We start from the raw sequence: 23,779 nt of genomic DNA, 5'->3' as shown, positions 1-23,779 counted from the left end.
TGGTGGCACACACCTTTAATCCTATCACTGGGAGGCAGAGATCTGTCTGGATCTCTGAGTTCAAGGCCACACTAGAAACAGAGCCAGGCAGTGGTGGCACACACCTTTAATCCCAGTACTGGGAAGAGGAAGGTATATAAGGCGTGAGGAAACAGGAACTCACTCTCTTTAGACTGAGGATTTTGTAGAGGTAAGAACTAGTGGCTGGCTGTTCTGCTTCTCTGATCTTTCAGCTTTCAGCCTGATATCTGGCTCCATTTTTTTTTTTTTTTTTTTTTAATTAAAAGACCATCTAAGATTCGAACAACAGGTAACTGCACCTGTGTCCTCTTGTAAGAACAGTAAGTGCTCTTAACCACCGAGCCACCTCTCCAGTGCGTTTGCTTTTCCACCTTTTAGAGAATGACACAGACATCTCAAGTGGACCGTGGCTGGCACACATGGAGTACAGTGGTAGAGGCTGATACTGCCCTCCGTGACAAATGAGAACCCTGAGGCCCCGTTGGCTTAACTGATACAGGGCCTGAGTCTAGACGTATTAGCTTTGCCACTGTTTAGGCTTGAAGGAGAAATCTTCTCCATAAGCTCATGTGTTTGAACACTTGGCTCCTGGCTGGTGATGCTTTTTGCGAAGGTTGTGGCCCCGTTAGGAGGTGGAGCCTGGAAGCACATCACTAGGGGCAGGCTTTGAGATTTTATAGCCTGCCCCCACTGTTTGTTTCTTTCTCTGCTTCCCGTGTGCAGATGGAACGCGCTCTCTCTGCTTCCTGACTGCTGGAATGGCCTCTTGCTCCCACTGCCGTAGGTTCCCAGCCATGACAGACTGCCCAACCCCCCAGAACTGTAAACTAAAGTAAATTCTGTCTCCCCTAAGTTGTTTTTGTCAGGGCGTTCTATCACAGCAATGGAAGAATAACTTACACAGTCGTGTCCCCAGCCTTCCGATCTGAATCACGAGCCTTAGAGGAGTTTTAGAAATACCACAAGCAGCTTCCTAGAAGGCACCGCTTCGATCAGAGCAAATACACCAGACATGGAGATTCCTTGCTGCCTCTTTGTCATCTCCAACCTCACCATCAGCCACATTTATTAATCATGTCCATCATTTTGTTCAACAGGTGAGTGTTAGGGATGAATACATTCATTTACTAAAACAACTCTTTAACTATTTCCCATCTCCATCAGGTCAAGGGTCACTTCTTAGGGACCTGCCCATCCTGCTGGAAGTGTGACACCCATTCCTGTTTGCTCCCCCAAATGTCTATCTCCTAAGGTCTGTGTACGTGTGTGTGTGTGTGTGCACCTTCATGAGTGCACGTGTGTGTGGGCCGGATGTTCGCCTTAGGTATTGTTTCTCAGGTGCATCTTTTTGAGTTTTTGAGACAGGCTTTCTTACTTTGCAATGAGCTCACTGAGTAGGCCAGGCTGGCTGGCTGCTGAGCCCCAAGGACAACCAGCTTTTCCATTGGTTCTCGTGGGTGGGACTCAATCCTCACGCTTGCAAGGCAAACACTTTACTGATGAGCCATCACCCCACCCCTTCCTGCTCCTTTTCTTTTAATTCCCACAGCACTCTTACCTCTTAACAAATGACCTAAGTTATACATTTCTTGCCCTTAGCTCTAGATAGAGCACAGCACGAGCAGGGTCTTTGTTTTGTTCATTGGTATTGATTTGGAACAGTGTCAGGCACAAATTAAGCAAATAGCAATAAATAAATATCATGACTGGTTTCTTGTCTTGTGTTTAGTTTGCCAATCCTCCACTTAAGCTCCAGACTCTAGGACCATCCAAGAATGATCCATATTCCTCACTTTCCCAATAATGGACACACCTAGACCTTCTCCATCCCTAAGGAGATGGGCCATCCTTTCCTGGTCCTTTAGGCTTCCTCCACCTGGTTATTGTAGTGTTCCATCTGTTTGATGTCTTCCCATCTCTCTGCCACTCCACGACTAGAAGGAAATATTACATGTGCAAACCAGATGATGTTGTGTCTTTTCTGAGACAATACTTACAAAATTTGGTGGGAATTCTCTTGAAGTAAAAATACAGAATCACTTACTTTGCAAATCTTAGAAAATCCCTATAAAGTCACAGCCATTGCTGAGCAAAAAGTGCAGATGCATCTTAGAAGGTGGATGAACTGGAATTTGAACCCAGATGTTAGTTCTAAAGCTCCTGTTGTTTTATACAATAAGCACTAGGTTGAGGATCTAAGAAGCAGATCTATGGCTTTGGGCAAGCTGCTTAATCTTTTCTGTCTCAGATCTATTATGTATAAAATGGGGACAATCAGAGCATCTACATCATCGTGGTTTTGTAAAGATTAGAATATATAAAATATGTAAAGCATTTGGTTTACCACATATACTAATGAAAGAACAGGTGTTATTTCTACCCTCTAAATCATTATGTTATCTAATAACCTTTGAGAATTATTTTAAAAAAATCCTCAAGGAGAGGTAGTGAGCAGTCCCTTAAGAATGTGTCCTTGCCGGGTGGTGGTGGCACATGCCTTTAATCCCAGCACTTGGGAGGCAGAGGTAGGCAGATCTCTGTGAGTTTGAGGTCAGCCTGAGCTACAAAGTGAGTTCCAGGAAAGGTGCCAAAGCTACACAGAGAAACCTTGTCTTGCAAAAAAACAAAAAACAACAACAAAAAAGAATGTGTCCTCTTACTCAGCCGACAATCGGGGAGCCTGCATGGGTTTGACCTATGTCCTCTGCATATATGTTATGGTTGTGTAGCTTGGTGTTCCTGTGGAACTCCTAATTGTGGGACTGGGCACTATCTCTGACTCTTTTGCCTGCTTTTGGGGTCCTTTTCCTCCTACTGGGTTGCCTCATCCAGCTTTAGTATGAGGGGATGTGTCTAGTTTTATTATAACTTGACATACCATGTTTGGTTGATATCCTTGAGACACCTGCCCTTTTCTGAAGAGAAAGAAGGAGGAGGAGCAGAGCTGGGAGAGAGGGGAGATGGGAGGGAAGGGCTGGGAGGAGAGGAGGGAGGGAAAACCACAGTCAGTACGCAATATATGAGAGAAGAATAAATTAAAGAAAATAAATTAAAAAACCAAAACCAAACAAAACCAAGAGCAGAATGTGTCCTCGTGGATCCCAACATTGTTCTCCTGAAAGAATGGAGTGTATCATCTAAGTTTCAAGTGTGACAAATAGCTTATGCTTATCCTCAGCAGAATCCTTCTGACAGACCTGCCCTTAGTCATCCTGTGGAAACAAGGCTGCCTGGAGAAGCTTCCTTACTGCTTACCTTGTCTGAAAAATGTCCCCGTCCCTCTCCCCATTGGGAACGTACTGTCCCTTCAATTTCCATTCAAGCCTTAGCCTTCATTGTAAATTGTGTTTTTATTTGTCCTCACTCCTGATTGCTTCTTGGTGTGAATTGTTTTATCCCACACATTGAGGTCCTGGTTTTAATTCTTCCATTTCCTATATACTTTGTTAAAAACAAAAACAAAAACAAAACAAAACAAAACAAAAAAACCACCCACCAAATTATCAGCAAATTTCCTTTCCTCGCTCTACATAACTTACGGTAATTTGGGGAAATGGTTCAACCACTCTGGCTCCCATTATCTTTATTTCACAAGTAAGGAAGAGAATGACAGGGCATTCAGATATTCTCTAGTTTTCATATTGTAGAGATCGGACCCAGTTCTTTTGGTTTTAGCATACCCCATGTCCGATAATAATGATAGCTCCTATTTACAAGAGACCTGGAGACCCACTGGATCACAATGACTCCTCTGTCACAGCTTCTGGGAGTGGGTGAGCAGAGGCACACTCAGAATTGCATGACCCAGAAGACAAGAGTCCTATGGCCTGAGGTGACCTACAGGGTCCTCTACACTCTGGTTCATGAGATTTACCTCACAGATGAGCATTCTTATTGCAGAGTGCTTTCCTGAACCTACTGTGCCATTGTGATTAATATTTTCTGGATGTTTCTTTCAGAAAATTTAGTGGAAATCAAGTAGTTCTGGAAGAGGTGCATGGAAGCCATCTGGAGTAGCAGGGAGGGGAGAGATGCTGTTTAAGTTATCAAAACAAGAAGATTCATGGCCAGGAGCCTTTGCTGCCTTTTGTTATTTACCAGCAAAATTATCTGAAGTGTGGCAAATTAAATTCATTTCTATTGTTTTCTGGCGCTGTACATCATCCCCTGGATGCAGGTAACACAGGGTGAGTATTTGAAAGTGAGGGCAGAGGAGGGGACAAACTGGGAGGAGAGACGTCTTGTCATTTCACTTTCTACAATTTATAGCAGCCTCAGGATGGAATCAGTACTGACTCTCCTGTCAAACTTTCCCCAGAGCAGGGAAGGCATTTCCCTGACCATTTTGATTCCCCATCTTTACAGTTCCTCATGGGAATCAGGAGCCCGGCAAAGGCATGAACCAGGAGGGTTGTCTGCAGCATCTATGAGCTTGGCTCTCTCTGCTAGATGTTCTCTTCAGCCAACATCTGATCTGCTGCAAATCCTTGTGGAATTCCAGACCTTTTAAAGACTGTGCTCTTTAGAGATAAGAGGCATCCAGTCAGAGAAAGAGCAAGCTAGAGAGAGAGAGAGAGAGAGAGAGAGAGAGAGAGAGAGAGAGAGAATGAGAACAAGAGAGAGCAGAAGCAGTAGAGAAAGAGCAAGAGAGAGTAGACCAATTTACAACTTTGCTTTTTTTTTTTTGTTTTTTCGAGACAGGGTTTCTCTGTGTAGCTTTGTGCCTTTCCTGGAACTCACTTGGTAGCCCAGGCTGGCCTCAAACTCACAGAGATTCACCTGGCTCTGCCTCCCAAGTGCTGGGATTAAAGGCGTGCGCCACCACCTCCGGCTACAACTTTGCTCTTTCGAGATATTGAAGGACAAAGAGTGGGAGCCAGTGAGAGAAAGGGCAAGATGGAGCAAGCAAGCAAGAGAGAAATATATGTAGATAGAGTTGGGGGTGTTGGAAACAAGAGTCTTGGGAATCTGTGGTTCTCTGGAATTGCCCATTCACGTCATCTGCAGAATCTTTCTGACTGGTGCTTAGGCAGGACATAATTCTAAGGGGCTAAAGGGTTATGACTGATGTTGTTTCATTTGTAACACTTTTGAGTAACCACTAGTATGCACTGATTGCAGTACATAGTAATTTATAAATAAAAACCATATCTATATTTTATTATTAAAAACAAAACACCATGACTCTTTTGTTATTTGCTGAATTTACTTGAGACAAAGCCTGGACATTTTTGCCTCAGAACCCTAAGATATTGGAAATGGTCTTGTTGGGCTGGGCAGGTAGCCCAGTGGGTAGAGTGCTGGCCAAGGTTTTGATCCCTAGCACTGAATAAACTGGGCGTGGTGCCACATACTTATGATCCCAGCATCAGAGATAAGGCAGGAGGGTCAGAAGTTCAAGGTCATTCTCAGCTACATGGTTTGTTTTGTGTGTGTATATATATCAAGACAAACAATAAAGAAATAGCTATTTTGAAGTAACTGTCTTTCCACCGATGAGGATACTCGGCCTCAGGGGGCTTTTGTTAGAGGCCAGACCGGGGGGGGGGGGCACTAAGTCTTCCAACTCTTAAGTATTGTGTTTTCTCCTGACATCACGTTTCCATGGTTATTAAAAAAATACCATACTATGTATAGGGAATACCATATGAGCATGATTCCTACAAAATGTATTGGTGATCAATTACATTATTGATTTTAGTTAATTTAGTTCATGGATATGAGGGTAAAACACGCCCTGCAGGTACTTTCCTGACCTTAGCCCTTCTGACTGGGTAAGAGGAAATCTCAATGTAGTTTTCTTTTGCGGTTCTCTAATTGCTAAGATGTTGAACACTTTTAAAGATAGTTCTTAGCAATTTTCACCTCTTCTTTTGAGAACTCTGCTCAGATCTGTAGCCATTTTCTAATTAGGTCGTTTGTGGTCTTGACTCACTGTTTTTGAATTCTGTGTATACTCCGTAGATGCATCCTCCGTCAGATGTATAACTGGCAAAGATTCTCTCTCACTCTGCGGGCTCCCTCCTCACTCAACTGACTGTTTCCTTTGGTGGACAGAAGCTTTTTAGTTTTATGAGGTCCTGTTTGTCAGTGGCTGTCCTTAACTGTTAAGTGAATAGAAAGACTCTGATCCGGGAAGTTGTCTACCCCGACATCTGCAGGGCACCACCTATGCTATCTTCTAGCAGTTTCGGAGCTCCAGGTTCACACTGAGGTCTTTGAACCATTTGTAGGTGATTTTTGTGCAAAGCCCTGTGGATGAGATCTTAGGAGATTCTTAAACTTTTTCTACTTGAGACTCCATTTTTCCTAAGAAAACTTTACAAAACTCCGAGTGTATAGGTATATAAAATAAGAATACAAATCAAACAATTACTGATAATAAAGTCATTCGTCTTAAGACAATTTTGGTACCCATGTAATTTTACCGTCTGGTAAAGACAAAAGCAAGCTTGCATATTAAGGCGATGGATGCTTGCTGATTTTTTATAGTGCCACTTCTGGAAACAGAGCATATCCAGTGTCTTTCGGAGTTGATTGACATCTGATTTTATAATCATCAGTTCTGGGCACACTGTTTCATACAAATATACGCTGCAAGATGGCAGAAGGGTAATTTGGACCATTTCAGAAATGGTTGAGAATTCTGTCCTAATCCCAAGCCAAAATCAATTGAGTGATTTTTCCCCCTAACACTCTAGTCAGCAACTCAAACAGCAATTTACAAAATCAAACGTTCTCACATCATACAGCCCAGAGACAGGCTAATTTGATACTTAAGGTGCTGAGGGAGCATGGTAAAATATCTAAAAAATTAAGAAGTCTTTGTTTTCTGTAATTAAGCCATTAAGTTTCTTTGAGAGCAGGAAACTTTACTCATACAATTAAAACAGTGCAGTTCAAATGTAATAGTCTCCCATCTGACCTAGGCTGTTTTAGGCAGTGTGGATTGGTGCTGGGTGGTGGACAGTGTGACTGTGTAATGTGTGTGTTCCATGTTCTGGGTGAAGACTTCAGTGAATTTGCACAGCACACCTTGGCCACCCGCTGCCAGAAACATCTTGGCTGCATTATGTTTGATTGTTGTGCATTTTATAAACCTTACACTGTGGCTAAAGTTTCCATGACCCCCACATTCAGTTATACCACCTCCTGCAGGGAGTGTGACCCTCAATTTAAGAAGCTGGGTTCTAAACGAAAAAGATAGGGCTGAAGAGGTGGTTCAGCACTTAAAAGCATGCCCTGCTCTTTGCAGAGGACCCAAGTATAACTCCTAGCACTTGTACTGGAGGAGTCACACAGCCTGTAACTCCAGCTCTGGGCGATAAAATGACTCTGACCTCCATACAGACACCTCCCCACACACGTGCACATATCCCTACATAGACACAGACACACACAGACACACAGATGCGCTGATACATTTAAAAGTAAAACAAAAATCTAAAAAAATGAAAATAAAATAAATAAAATTGAATAAATAGGAGAGTTAAATCATTGCTTCAGGTCCATGGTTTTCATATGTACTCTATTCTAAATAGTTATTTTTATTTTATTTTATTGCATGTGCCTGAGTGTATGGATGTATACCACATGTGTGCAGAAACCCTCAGAGGTCAGAAGAGGCATTGGGTTCTCTGGAACTGGAGTTACAGATGACTGTAAGCTGCCGTGTGTGTGGGTGCTGAGAATCAAACCCAGGTCCTCTGCAAGAGCAGCCAGCCAGGGCCCTTAATTGCTGAGCCATCTCTCCAGCCCCCAAATGAACTCCATTTCAAGAGCTGTAGGTAGGCTGTGGAATTTTGTTGAGTGTAACAAGAAAATTGAATGAGTCTTCCTGTCCTTAATTTGTCTTCTGGGTACAAAGCTGCTGTTGCTGTGACAGATGTTGGCTTCGGTTCAGTGACCCCAGCGTTCTGAAGTCCCTCTGGATGGATGACTGGGCAACTCTTGTGTTGTTCAGTTTTTGACTCTCAAACTCTATAGGATGTCATCTCCAAGGTCGTGGTCAGCGGCTCTGGTGCTGGTGGGGCTGTTGTCACTGGGGAGGGTAGAGGTGTATGTAAAATGACAGGGCCAAAGGGTGCGGATGTTTACAGTGGCAGAGAGAGAGAGGGGATGGTGGCGGAAGAAGTGGTGACCTTGAAAGTGGTCCAGGTGATAAAGCTATAAAATGATGGTGGGGGTGGGAGTGGGGGGGGGGGGTGGGGGTGGGGTGAGGTGGGGGGGTCTCCATTACTCACCTCTCGGTGATAAAGAGAAAGACCGTTGGCATGAGTGTGACTTATACTGTGGATAAGAAATGAAATATTGTGATCAAGAACCTGGGCTTTGGGGTATTTTGTTTGTGTAACTCTCCTGGTGTGGGAGCTAATCTGCGCTGTGAACTTGACACACCCAGGAAGAAGGAACCTCATCTGAAGAAGTGCCTCCATCATATTGGCCTGTGGATCTGTCTATGGAGGCATTTTCTTGATCGTTAACTGATGTAGGTAGGCCTAACAGTGTCGATCCTGGGCAGATAGCTCTGGGCTGTATAAGAAAGAGCACAAGGAGAGATGGGTCGCAGTTCAGAGTGCTTGTTGCTCTTGCAAAGGACCGGTATTGGTTTCCAGCACCCACACCAGGCTGTTCACAGCTGCCTATAACTATCGTTCCAAGGATCCAACACCCCGGTCTCTGCAGACATTCAAATACAAGAGCACATGCACTACCCCAACACATATATACGCAGATATTAATAAAATGAACATACTTTTAAGAATACATGGAGAGGCCAGCCAGCCTACTTAGCAAGTTCAAAGTCCGAGAGACCCTGTTCAATAAACAAGGTGGATAGCACCTTGAGAAATGGCATCCAAGGTTGACCTCTGACCTCCACATACACACATGGGCACCTGCACACACAAACATACACATACATGTATACACAAGACCCAAGGGTAGCATGTCAAGATATGGCAGGGACCGATCACAGTTCATGAGTCAAGGCCGTCAGTGCTGAGTGGATCTCAGGGAACCTTCTTACTTTCAGTCACGAGGCAAGCACCCACTGGGTACCGTCCATGCCTGCCAGTCACCGGCATGGTGACTGATGCTTTTTACTCTTCACATTTCAGAAGTAGGCTCTGCTTTTTTTGTAGCTGGTACACGGACAAATTGTTCCTTATGTCTCTAGGCATTTGTTCAGGTGAAAGACAATTGGGTGTCTGCACGTTCCTAGTGGTGGTCCACAGCCTGTGGTGGTTTGCTGGGGACATGTGCCTAATTCATAGCAGTATAAATACTCCTGCCAATTTCAGTTTCAAATGACAATACGACTGAGTGTGGGGCTGGGAAGAGGGACATGCATTGGCTGTCAGAAATGGAACTGGAGCTGGTGCTGGAGTTGGCACCTGACCTGAGCCTGCACATTCTGCTCAAAGATGATACACATGTTTAAAACCCTCAGATGCAGGGGACTGTAGGCAGAGAGAAAGGACAGGAGCATCCCCAAAGAAAAGACAGTTATTAAACACATTCCATTTTCAAAGAGGAGAGGGCATTCTAGGCTCAAATTGCTCTTAATGTCTAGTACCATGACATCATCACCATTCTGTGATTCTGTCCCCACTCATCCTTTTCCCCCTAAGGATCACAAGCCTTTCTGAGTGCTCTTAAGAATTTATCCTAAGCATTATAGCAGTGGTATGATGGTGGGCAATTGAGCTGGACTATATCATGACACCCTGAGCTTCTTTCCAGTTTTTCTCGATTGATAGATTGAGACAGGATCTCTTACTGTAATGAAAGCTGACCTTGATCTCACAGCAATTGGGCTTTAGCCTTTTAGGTGCTGATATTACAGGCATGGTCTACCATCACAGCTTCCATTTCAGCCCCGCCCCCCACCCCCCAGGTGCTGATATTACAGGCATGGTCTACCATCACAGCTTCCATTTCAGCCCCGCCCCCCAGGTGCTGATATTATAGGCATGGTCTACCATCACAGCTTCCATTTCAGCTCCGCCCCCCAGGTGCTGATATTACAGGTGTGGTCTACCATCACAGCTTCCATTTCAGCTCCGCCCCCCAGGTGCTGATATTACAGGCATGGTCTACCATCACAGCTTCCATTTCAGCCCCGCCCCCCAGGTGCTGATATTATAGGCATGGTCTACCATCACAGCTTCCATTTCAGCTCCGCCCCCCAGGTGCTGATATTACAGGTGTGGTCTACCATCACAGCTTCCATTTCAGCCCCGCCCCCATGTATATCCATGTTTGTGTGTGTCCATGAGCCCGGGAGACCAGAGAAAGACCTTGAGTGTTGTTCCTCAGGTATCAAAAACACCTTGTGTTTTAAGGCAAGTTCTTTCAGTTTTATTTGACTACCGGCGAGCCCCAGAGACCTGCCTGTCTCGCTGCTTCCCCGTTGCTGGGATTTTAAGCAATGAACCACCACACCCAGATTTTTATGTGGGTTCTAGGCACTGAACTCAGCTCCTCACACTTGCAAATCAAGTACTTTATGAACTGAGCTATCTCTCCACCCTAATTTTCAATGATTGATAACAATAATCTTGTTTACTTTGTCAAAGATTATCAGATCTCTCAAAAATAATTTTTTTTTGTTTTTACATCCCGACCAATGTTTCCCCTCCCTCCTCTTCTCCCAGTACTCCCCAACACACACACCTTCTCTTTTTCTCTTCAGAAAAGGGCAGGCCTCCCATGGATGCAGTGAGACTAGGCACTTCATCTTTTATTAAGGCCCTCAAAAATATTTTGAAGGAAGCCTCATGGAATAGTTGTCCCTTAAGGAAGATGGAGGTACCTCTAGGAGCATTGGCCAATCCTTGGTGTCTGTGGAACCAAGCTGAAGGATCTCCTAGGCTGAAAGACTTCTGGCTTAGTTTCAAAACTCATTACATTACTCTGGCCCAGTACCACCCACAGGCTGTCCCAGGAGGTGATTCCCACTGCCTTGCTTTGTCCCATCAGCTACCCAGGCTCTTCTACTTGTCTCTCAAACTGCTGACACTTGGTGGCAGGTACACTCCCATCTCTGCTGGAGTTTTAGGAAGGCATTGTTTCCTGTCTGAATAGAGCACCCTGGCCATTCTATTCCCTCAGAGACAGCAAGTGGGCAAAAATGCTTTAATGCCACTTCCAGGCCATGTCTCCCATCCACCCTATCAGTACATCCCCCTGAAGAGCACAAAGCATTGTTACATCATGTCTTTCTATTGATACTGACACCTTCTGATCTTCTGGTCTCTCTCCCCTAGTTCCCAAGGGACCTAACTCTGATTCAATTCCTTTCTCTCCATCCCAGCTCCACCTCACTCCAATGACTTCATTTTCTCCAAGGACCACTGCTCATCTTGTTGACATTTTGGTGCTCAGGCTCCTCCTCTCCAGTGACCATGCTTTCTCCTTTCTCCCAGTGACCTGTTCTCTGGCCACACCTTTGGAGTGTGTACCACTTTCCAGATGCAGATTTCAAATATCCCGTTTGCTGTGATCTGGATACAGTTTAAGCATACATCCCGAGGGATTGTGTGCTGGAAACTATGGTGTGTTGGCATTGGAAGGAGGTGGACCTGTAAGAGGTGGAACTTAGTGGGAGGTCCTTAGGTCCCTAGGAGTGCTGCCTCCAGAAGGTATGAAGTAGTTGTTGAAGGACCTTGAGTTTGTTTTTGTGAGATCAGGTTGTTGTAGGAGCAAGCTTGACCCTGCGTCACTCTCTAGCTTCCTGTCTGTTAATGTTCATTCTTTTGCCAACACATGCATCCACCATTGCTGTGCTCATCCCTCAGAGGATACCAGTGATGTTGTCTCCAGGCCGTGACACATCCCAGGGGGACGTCACCAGACCTGGTGTTCACACTGCCTGGACTTTGTCCCTCTTTCCTTTATAAGTACCCAGCCTAGAAAATTTATTATAACAAAAGGCAAACTACTACACATTTGGGATGATAGTCTAAACTGTCAACTTGATACAGTCTAGAACTGTCTGGGAATAAAGTCTCAGTGAAGGACTATCTAGAATAGGTTAGCCTGTGTGCATGTCTGTGAGTTTATCTTTATCAGTGGGAAGACAGATAGTGGGTGGCAGCATTCCTGGTGGAGGGGACATTGGATTGTGTAAGAGAGAAGGAAGCAGGCGGAGCACCAGCAAGCATGCATTAATTTACTGCTCTCGGCCCTTGACTGTGGATGTGGTGTGACCGGCTGCCGACTTGACTTTCCTGCAGTGGTGGACTGTAACCTGGAACCGTGAGCCAAATAAAACCCTTCCTCCCTTAAGTTGCCTTTGTCAGAGTGTTTTATCACAGCATCAGGGAAACTAATGCCCATGTGAAGTTCACATCCCCCCTCAACTCATCTGCCCCAGAACTCCTCTATCACAGCCTGTCTCTGAGGATCCATGTCCTTGAACCTGCTACTCTTTTTCTACCCTTTAACCCTTTCAGGTTCAGGGAGAGCATACCAAATCTCCCAATCTGAGTTCTTCCAGATCTGAAATTTTCTAATGCCAGAAATAGAAAATTCCTTACCATGAACTTTGTTCCATGCACAATATTATCAAAACTGTGACATAAAATTGTCTTTAGCCTACACGAGTTGAGATTATACACGAAATATGATCACCAGCCCAGGATTTCCATCTCCAAGATATCACATTATATATATGCAAATATGCCAGAATTGAAAACAATTCAGAAATCTGCATGCATCATCTCTGGTCCTAAGCACTTTTAGTGAGTGACACTCAGCCTGTAACTTCCTTTCTTGTTCTAATCACTACTTTGCAGAAACCTCCAATTTCCTCACCCCCTCTTCCTCTCCAAGGCTTGCATGACACAGACCTCAGCCAGAATGATTCCGACCAGGCACATGTTATCTCCTGTGCTGGGAAAGGTCATACTGCCAGCTTGACTGACATATTTGGATTCTGTGTCCCTGGGACACACATCTCAGCTTCCTGACTGACAGTCCTTTTGCTGAATCTTAATGTTCCTTTTTTTACTTCCTCCAGTGAGTTTCCTCAAGGTGACTTGACTGTCCCCAAGGTTGAAAATCCATCTGTGAATTCATGGCTCAGGTTTATGTGTCCTTATCTCAGGCCTCGCTCATGAGCTCCACTCATGTCCACTGGGTAGGGCACTCATTGAGGCTGTGAACCTCAAGGATGAGAGTTCAAGTATTTCTGGCTTTTCACCCCCAGAAATGAGTAGGAAGTTTCCCTTTCTTGTGACTTTTTGTCCTGAGCACTTACATTTCTATTTCTCCCAAACAAAGGCCATTTCTCCCATGTGTGGTGGGGCTTTCTGTGGTGATATTGTGTCCCCCAATATACTGTGCACCCTAATAAACTTATCTGGGGTCAGAGAACAGAACAGCCACTAGACAGACATAGAGGCTAGAAAATGGTGGCACACACACCTTTAATCCTATCACTTGGGAGGCAGAGATCCATCCAGATCTCTGTGAGTTCAAGGCCACACTGGAAACCGCCAGGCATGGTGGCACACACCTTTAATCTCAGAAAGTGATGGCAGGAAGCAGAAAGGTATGTAAGGCGTGAGGACCAGGAACTAAGCTTTTTAAGCTTTTAGGCTTTTGAGCAGCAGTTCAGCTGAGATCCATTCGAGTGAGGACTCAGAGGCTTCCAGTTTGAGGAAACAAGATCAGCTGAGAAGTTGGCAAGGTGAAGTTAACTATGGCTTGTTCTGTTTCTCTGATCTTTCAGTGTTCACCCCAATATCTGGCTCCCCAGTTTGTTTTTATTAATAAGACCTTTTAATAATTCATGCTACAGCTACGGTCGTCTTAACGATCTCCAGCTTGGAATTTCTTTACTTATTCCTATCATGCCTCACCTACCCACCACAGATACTGACACACTCCATGCGACCACACTGAATGAGCTCCCAAGTCTACTTGCTTCAAAATCTAGTTTTGTAATTGGGGATCTACACTGCTGAGTAGCTGAGGGCATGTAAAGAGGTTGTCTTGTGTTTTATTTTTTCTCTTTCTCTCTATTCACATACATATATAATATATAGGATCGGTACATATTATTTTAATTACACCATTTCTCCCTTCCCTTCCTCCCTCTAAAACCTCCATGTACTCCTACCCATCCTTCAAATTCATGGCTTCTTTCTTCATCAATTGTTTTTGCAGGCTTGTATGTATTTGGTTCATTTGTATTTATTCTCAGTTTGTCAACTTGACACAGCCTAGAGTCATCTAGGAAGAGGGTGGTTCAAACTGAATAACTGCCTTGATCCTATTGGCCTGTGTGCACATCTGTGAGAGACTGTAATTGATTGATAATTGATGTGGGAGGCCTCACCCCACTGTGGGCAGTGCCATCCCTGGGCAGATGGTCCTGGACTGCATAAGAAAGGCAGCTGAATACAAGCCAATAAGCCAATGAACCAGAAAATAGCATTCCTTTATGGCTTCAACTTTAGTTCCTGCCTCAACTTCCCTCATGATGGCATGTGACCTGGGAGTTGTAAGCCGAAACAAGCCCTTTCCTTCTTAAGTTTCTTTTGCTTTGAGTGTTTTCTTTTTGTTTTGTTTTGTTTTTTAATCACACAACAGAACAAAATAGAACAGAAGTTATGCAGGTCTACTTCTTGTCAGAGTGCCTGGACCTCTAGAGGTGCTTGCATTGGTTATTTTTTGCTGTGCTGTGACAAAACATGACAAGAAGCTACTTAAGGGGGGAATGGTGTGGCTCCTAGTTTGAGGGAATATTTTATCATGGCAAAGAAAGATGATGTTGGAGGTGGCTAGGTTCATCCTGTTGGGACCATGAACATTCCTCACCTGGGAAGAGCAGGAAGCAGAGAAAGGGGAAGTGTTGTTACTCAACCGGCTTTCTCTTTTCTCCATTTTAACTCAATTCATGACCATGGTCCATGAGATGGTGCAGCTCAAATTCAGGAAGCTCATCCTGTCTTGTCACTCATTTCTGGTGAAGGTGGGGCTCACTAATGCCCTCGGTATTTCCTAATCCCGTTAGGTTGACAAGAAGGATTAACTGCCATGGTGCTTAGTGACCACTAGCTATTATTACTTTTAAATTTTAGTTTCTTAAACATCACCTAGCATCTTTCTTCTAAGCCACCTCTACCTGGAATTCATCCTTCCGCTGAACACTTCTTGGCCCTCCTCACCCATATGCTATGAATCAACTGGTCACTTGTCTGACACATTTCATGACCCTATGGTAAAGGTCTCTCTCTTTGTACTCTTCAGAACTATGGACTTATTCTTGATGTATCACCCATTGACTCTACAGTATGTTTTTATTGTTTTGCCCTGTAAATTTTATGAGCCTTGATGGTAAAGAGAGTATCTTAGCTACTATTCTGGTGCTGTGATGAAATACCAGGGCTGAGGCAACTTATAAAACAAAGCATTTTAGCTGGAGGCTTTCTTACAATTTTAGAGGGTTAGTCCATGATCATCATGGTAGAGAGCATGGTGGCCAGTAGGCAGGCGTGGTGCTGAAGCATTATCTAAGAGCTTTACATCCTGATCTGCATGCAGCAGAGAGAAAGAGGGAGAGAGCCTAGCATGGACTTTTGCCCACCCCTAGTGACACACCTTCTCCAACAAGGGCACACCTCCTAATCTTTCTAGAACAATCCACCAACTGGAAGCAAATGCTCACATATATGAACCTATGTTGGCTACTCTTATTCAAACCTGCACAGATGGCATCTTGGCCATTGTTTTTATGTCCAGCATAGTACTTGCTATAGGTTCATGAGTATTTTCTAGGAGAATTTATGACAATAATGCAACTTCAAACTTACTGAACACCTTTGATGATGTGAATATGTATTTCCCTAACCAGATTAATGAAAGGAGAAAAAAAGAATACTATTAAAATAGCTAATTCATGTGCGTAAGCATGCACATGACCATCAGATTTTCCTTAACAAAAGGCAATTGCCATTAAATGAATTCAAGTATCTATACCTAGCCAACCATGGAGATCAATATGATTGCTAAATTAAAAAAAATGATAAATAACATATTGGACAAAGAAGGAAATTCAATTTAATCAGGCAGAGGATAAATTGAGTCTTTTCAGGATATTTTAGAAAAATGAAAGTGAATGTATGAAATACAGTAGAGACAGGAGTAAGGATCTCAAGAGAGCCTACCTACTATCTACCAATAACCAGATTTTATGAACGATATCAAGATGACGGACACAAAGCAATCAACCATTGTGCCGCAGTTGTAGCTTTATTGTGTTCTGTGTGTTTCGGTGCTGGGTGGTACATTCAGGGCTCACAGATGCTAGACAAAGCCTTGACCATCAAACTACACACTGACAGGGTTTTACTATGTAGCCCAGGCTGGATTCAAATTTGTAATCTTCCTGCCTCAGCCTCCTGAAGTGCTGGGATTATAAGTGTGAGTTACCATATCTGGTTTAAGTATCATTTTTGTAAGTCCTTGTATTGATGGTACTTCAAGGAATTCAACAACAGCAGCAACAACAGCAAATAAAATAAATTAAAAATTAAATGCATGAGTACTGTGTACTAGGTATTGTGCTCAGGGATTTTTATATATATTATTATGATTAATTAGTATATAATATATTAAAGTTATATGTATTAATATGACAAATATTAGTATATATCAATAGAATATATTAATATATATATTAAATTTTGAGACAAGGTTTCACTACATAGCCTTAGATGGGCTGGAATTCCCTATGTAGACCAGGCTGGCCTAAAACTCACAAAGATCCACTGGCTTCTGTCCCTCAATTGCCATGCACCAAAACATCCAGCTTAATGTGTGTATTTTTGAAACCATACTTTATCTATAGCAGTACAGTTTACATGTTAAATAACCCTATAACGGAATGATTTGATATAGTTTTAAACAGAAAAGAAGGGAAAATTTCAGGCTCTAAAACCTCTTCTCTCAGAACAAAATTTTAAAAAAGTTCTTCCTCTGAGTGAGTCAGCACAATAAATGCATTCAATGATAGTCATGTCCGATTCCTGTTGCACTAATGGTCAATGGAATTAAAATGAAAGTCCAACTTTCACAATTACTGCCTCAAAGGAATGGTCCTGTGGACACTGAAATCGTTCTTGCTACTTCAGCATCCACAAAGTTGACTTCATCTATAAAAAACTTAGCTTTACATCTTCTTTATCTTCTTTCATGGCCTATATGTCTTGTTGCCCGTATTCTGTCCTTTCTCATCACCCAATATTGCCCTCTCTTGGTCTCCCTTCTAAAGTTTAAACTCTACCCACACTTACATCTGCACTCATGCACACACATACACACACACACCATCTCATCCAGCCTCATAATAATCCATGGTGCAGGTACTTACTACCAGTTTTCAGACCAGCAGCCCAAGGCTCAGAGGAGTGGTGACTGTACTCTAGATCCCTCTGGAAATGAGCTCTTGACTCATGTTGAGAAAATCATGACAATTCTGGAATTCCATCTGAGATAAAAATTTCAGGTTCCCTTTAGCGACTGAAAACAATGACGTGTACATATTATCTGCCATCTGGTTTTCTTGGCCTGTGCCTTGCTAACATTTGTAAAACAAGCAGAGGTTTTGAGAGCTCTAGGGCCACCGGGGATCACCTGCTGCTTTGGGATCCAGACACCACCTGGGCACGAGGCCCAGTCATTCATGCCACCTTGCTTGGCAGTCCTCTAAGAGCCTCATGCCCGCATAGGGCTTCTTATTCAGAAAATTCATTGCTTAATACAGGCATGTTCCCACAGAATTTAGCTGAACCAGCACAAACCTACATCCCTCATAATCATTCCCTAAATGAATAGCTAGGGTTTTTGTTTGTTTGTTTTAATTTTTGTATTTGGCAAATTATTACATGAGGTATTAGGTATCATTGTGGCATTTTTTTTGGAGGGGGGGATTTTTCGAGACAGGGTTTCTCTGTGTAGCTTTGGTGCCTGTCCTGGAGCTCGCTCTGTAGACCAGGCTGGCCTTGAACTCACAGAGATCCCGAGTGCTGGAATTAAAAGGGTGCGCCACCACCACCACTTGGCTTCATTGTGGCATTTTTGAACAAGATATGTTTTATTAGATTCTGTTTCCTTCTCATTTTCCCACCCTCTGGGCCTCCTAATTCCTCTTATAATCCCCTCCAATCTCCTTTCCTCTTCCATGTGTCCTTCTGTCCACCTGCAATCTTCCTCGCCTCCCACTTTTACTCTTTCAGTTTTCCTTTAAGGTTTTTGGAGTTTACCTGTATTTACACACTACTTGGCTTGTGGTTTGGGGCCTCTGAAGGAGGGGAGACACTGTTTGTGTCTCTCCCCAAGGGAAAGAATTTTAGGTACCACATGCATACGTTACAGGTTAGGATCACATATGAGACAGAACGTATTTTTTTTTGTCTTTTTGAGTTTGGGTCATATTGAATAGCTATTTTTTTTTTAAATCACTAAATATCTTAGTTAGGGGTTCTCTTGCTGTGATAAAATATCATGACCAAAAGCAACTTGAAGAGAAAAGGATTTGTTCTAGCACACAACTCGCAGGTCACCGGTCCATCATGGAAGAAAGTCAAGGCAGGAATTCAAGGCAGAAGTAGAGGCCATGGAAGAGTGCTGTTTACTGACTTGCTCCCCATGTCTTGCTCAACCTGCTTTCTTATAGCACCCAGGACCACCAGCCCAGGGATGGCACAGCCCAATGAACTGGGCCTTTCCACATCAATCATCAATGAAGAAAGTGTACCACAGGCTTACCCTTAGGCCAATCTGATAGGGGCATTTTCTCAATTAAAGTTTCTTTTTCCAATCCAAAGTGACTTTCTATTATGTGTAGCCAAAAGAAATTTAACTAAAATTGTTAAAGGCTAAGGCATAACTTGGCCTGAAAACTAAATGTGTGTTTTTGGCTATGAAAGACTTAATATTTCAAACCCATTTTGCTTTTCTAGGTTAACATATAATATTGTAAGTGTTGAGGAGCACAGATTTCAGGTTTAGTTATAAAAGAAGAGATAAATTTGGCTTCCAACAACAAAAAAGCAATCTCCGTGGAGCTTAAACGAAAACATATTTCCATAATCTATACCCAGTCAAGTGGCCATTTGCATTTATATAGAAGAGAGACATAGTCTCAAATACACAAGGAATCATTTTTTTTTTAAGTGTGGAGTAAATAAATGACCGAAAGGTATGTTCTAAGACAAAGAAAAACAAGTCAAAACCAAGAGTTTAAAAATAAGGCCACTGAACTAGTAACTGGTCATGATTACTGTACACAGGAGAGAGCCAGTTGTTGATAATGCCGTTATAAAGTAGGATAGAAAACATTCTTGAGACAGCAGGGCTGTAACAGTTGATATCAGCAGGTTTGTGTCAGGATCTGTTTACATTAATAAATATTTGTACACTGGATGAAGATGTATTGATGTGATTGATGTAATAAAAAGCTGAATGGCCAATAGCTAGGCAGAAGGTATGGGTGGGACTTCCTGAGGGAGAAAGGGGAAGTAGGAGGAGGCATCTAGGCACACAGGTGATGCCAGGAGACAAGGAAAGGGAACAAGAAGTGCAAAATGGAAGGGAGGTAATGCCACATGATAGAATGTGGATTAATATAAATGGGTTAATTTAAGTTATAAGAGCTAGTTAGGAACAAGCCTAAACTATAGGCCAAGGTTTCATAATTAGTAATAAGTCTCTGTGTCATTATTTGCGGGCTAATGGCCCACGAGAAACTACTACTACAAATATTACTTAAGAACCTAAGGAGCTTTTGTTTGTTTGTGTGGGTTCTACTTGTCAGTGCTTACCACATTAAAGAGGAAACCCGAGACCCAGAGTGAGAGTCAGGCAAACTAACAGCAATATGCTTAGAGCTTAAATTCTGATTTCTTTTAAAAATACTTATTTTATTTTTAAGGGTGTGTGTGTGTGTGTGTGTGTGTGTGTGTGTGTGTGTGTGTGTGTGTGTGTGCATGAGTGCAGATGCTCCAAGAGGCCAGAAGACAGCATTGGCTTCCTGGAGCTGACTTACAGGTGGTAATGAGCTGCCTGCCATGGTTCTGAGAACCCAGCTTGGGTCCTCTGGAAGAGCAGCATGTGCTCTTAACAAGTGAACCATCTCTCCAGCCTCTCAGATCTTGATTTCTGGTGTCAGTGTTCAAATACCAGTTTCTAATGCCGTATTCTAGCACCAAACTACCACCTTTCAGTATTGATATAGATATTATATTTAATACAACTAGTCATCGGCATATTGAATGCACAAAGCACCAGGACCAACGTAGGTTTGTCCAAGTGACACAGAGATGAAAAGACAACAACTTTCAGTCATGGGGAGGTGGGATACACTTGTCTTAGATGCTGACCTATCTTGATAAAACCAAAAAAAATTGAGACAGGTCTTATGTATCACAGGCTGGCCTCAAATTTGTTATGTAGCCAAGAGGAAATGGCCTCCCAAATTCTGGTGTTACAGTGATGCACCTCTGGGCTGAGTTTTTTTGGTGCCGGGAACCAAACCCAGGGTTTCATGCAAGAACTCTACAAACTGAGCTATATCCCCAGCCCATATTTTGATAAAATTATCCATCAAATCAGGGATCCTTACAACAATATAATGCATGGCTACTGAGAAACGGTTTTCTCAGAAAAGTTTCCAATGCTGAGCTTACTGTGAGCCTGATAACCACAAACCTCCTGGTGAAGAACCGAAGGCAAAGGTAGAAAAGCAAGACAGTGAACGAGTCAGTGTTATTCCATACTGCAAATCTTCCCAGCCACTTCAGCACAACATGAGGTGTAAGCTGGAAGGATCACCACTAAAACCTTGGAGATAGAACTGCCACTTACAGATCATCTGATTGTATTCCCAGGAACACATAATTTCGAACACAATTGGAGCCAACACAGTGCTAGGTGAAACAGAAGTTCTTAAAGTAAGTTAATTTGCTGTGCTGCTATTTGGAAATGTAAAAGCAATCACTTCAAAATGTGAAGGTCGTGCTCTAGTTTAAGCCCAATATAGTTCTTTCTGTCTGAATTAGTCCCTTCAGTGATCAGAGAAATGTCGATATTCATTTTAGCTCTGGAAATGCTTGCAAGGTGCCACCCACTGGATAGAACCAAGTTCTTCAGAGTGTGAGCTGCTGGGACCTGGCTGAGGGAAGGCTGACCAGCTAGAAGAGCAAGTCACTTGAGGTAAGTTAAAGGAGCCTGCTCCAGCACAGAGGCTGCAAGGTGGAGCTGAGGCCGAGCTGAGAGAGTCAGTGCAGTCATACCTTACACTTTCTAGCGGGTTGGGGATGTACAGTAGATATCCGAATAGGGAACTAACAGTTTAGGGATGGGTGTCCAGTTGCCGTTAGCTGGAAGAGGTGGAAACATCAATGGACAAGGCTTCGACTATCCCTGTGTAAGCAGCGGTAGGGCTGAACCCACAGGGCAGCCAAGCTGGTTCACCCTCTCTTCATCTAGGACTGGAAGCTCTGAGCAAGGACTTCTCCAATTTTTATCCACTGTAGCTTCCCATTCCTAGACACCACTGAACAAAGATGACCCAAAAGCTTCAATGGAGGAGTGTTTGGCAGACTCGTACGGGAACCAATCTGGGGGAAAAGTCAATGTCTCTTTGTGAAAGATCTTATTTCAAGGGGCAGATGGAAATTTAAAGTAAGCCCTTTATAGCCATGAAAGGGCAGCAAATACAGCTTTCAAATGCAAACAGGCTGCCAGAACTCCAGTGCACAGAGGCAGTGAGCAACAGATAATCTCCTGATCTTATGGGTTCATCAGAAATGCTTGTGAGTTCATTTGGAAACTTGAAAAACAATGGGAAAAAATTGATTGAGACGAGTAACATGGAGAGGGACACACACTAACTACTACCTTGGAAGGAAAGCGGGAGAGAGGCAGATAATCACAGAAGTTAGATAATTAGAAGGAAATCTCTCCTAATTAGAGCTCTGGCTGCAGATTGGAAGGCCTTAGCAATGACAGAAAAATATAATATGTACATACAATAAAATCTCTAAACATATTTTATGGCACATATATAATATGTAAAAATACATATAATAGAGAAAAATCTTAAATTCATGGAGGTAGGAATTACAAATCTGAAGCAGAAAAAATTAAACAGTGTCAGATTTCTTCACAAAAATAAAACAGCAGAAAACCATGCCTTGAGAATTCAGAAAAAAAAACCTTTTTGGATCTATTTTCAAGATTCAAGATATACATCTTATGGTATCTTTTATTCTCATGGGACAATAGTTTTATTCTAAAAGTGAAGGCCCTTATTATTAGACAGAAACACCGGGGCACACCCTCAGGTGTGTTTCCGTGGTGTTCTGCGTCTCATCAGGTTGATCAAGATTCCCCTTCACAGGGCAGGCAAGATAGCTCTGAAAGGGAAGAGCTTTCCACAGAAGCCTGTGACCTGAGCTGGATCCCTGGAAACCACCGTGGAAGGAGAGAATGGACTCCCGAAAGTTGTCCTTTGCCCTGCACATGTGGGTTGTAGTGCACACACAATGATCAATAAAGTTTTTAAAAATGTTGTAGATGAAATGATTTATAATCAGCATGGATTAAGATTGCAGGGAAACAAAACCAATTTTTTTTAATTCTCATTTTATTTATTTATTTATTTTTATTATTAAGACATTTTCTATTCATTTTACATACCAACCACAGATCCCCTTCTCTTCCCAATTCTTACATTCAAGACAAATTATTGAGCATGTGTATACCTGGTGGCTGCAGAGGCCAGAAGATTTATTTCATCTCAAATTATGCATATGTGTTGTGTGTGTGTGTGTGTGTGTGTGTGTGTGTGTGTGTGTGTGCACATGTGAAAGCAGATACCTGTGGAGTCCAGAAGAGGGCATCAGATCCCCTGGAGCTGGAGTTAGAGGCAGTTATATGCCACCTGTTATGGGTGCTGGGAACCAAACTTAGACATTTTGTAAGAGCAGTAGCATTCTTAACCACCCAGCCACAAATACTTAAAAAAATTATTGAGCATTAAACTTGTTTTTATTCAACCTTTTCCCCGTGAAACCTGTGAGTACACATGAGGCTTAATAAGACTTACACATGGACATAACTATGTGTGTTACTTAGAAGCCTGTTTAATATTTATGATCAGAATGTCATAAGTGCATTTCCATGTTCATATGTTTGCACAATAACATTGCAAACAAAAGCCTCATTTTTCTTACTTATTTGACCAGTTTATAATTGTTGGATATTTGTTTCTAATTTACAACCTAATTAATCATCATGACACCAAGGACTTGTGTACACATTTTTTACCCTTAATTTCTAAGGGGGTGGGCTGGAGGGGTAGTTCAGTGGTTAAGAGCCTTGGCCACTCTTCCAGAGAACCTGGGTTTGATTCCCAGCATTCACAAAGTGACTCTGAATCCCCTATAACTCCAGTTCCAGGGGATCTGGTGCCCTCTTCTGGCTTCTGCGGTCACCAGGTGGACACATGGTACATAGACATACACGCAGGCAAAACATCCATACACATAAAATTAAAAAACCAAAGAATTCCTAAGAGTGCAATTGTTGACTCAAATCAAGCACGTATTTAGAGACCTTGATACATACTGACCCTGACCGACCATCTTTCTGCAAACAGCACTCACCTGCCCCAGAAACTTGTTCATACTTAGTAGTTTCATTAAGTTTAGTGTGAGCTGGTCAAATGAACAGAAAATTGTCT

At 42.8% G+C, this 23,779-nt stretch overlaps 1 protein-coding gene across 1 annotated transcript in view; it reads right to left on the bottom strand.

The window, feature by feature from the left end:
- Positions 1-23,779, bottom strand: part of Tacr1 (tachykinin receptor 1) — a 167,744-nt gene that overhangs the window by 33,878 nt on the left and 110,087 nt on the right. The gene's annotated exons all lie outside the window — the stretch shown is intronic.

The sequence above is a fragment of the Peromyscus eremicus genome, chromosome 3, assembly GCF_949786415.1.
Source record: "Peromyscus eremicus chromosome 3, PerEre_H2_v1, whole genome shotgun sequence".
NCBI classification, from domain to species: Eukaryota; Metazoa; Chordata; class Mammalia; order Rodentia; family Cricetidae; genus Peromyscus; species Peromyscus eremicus.
This window is presented reverse-complemented; position numbering and strand designations above follow the sequence as displayed.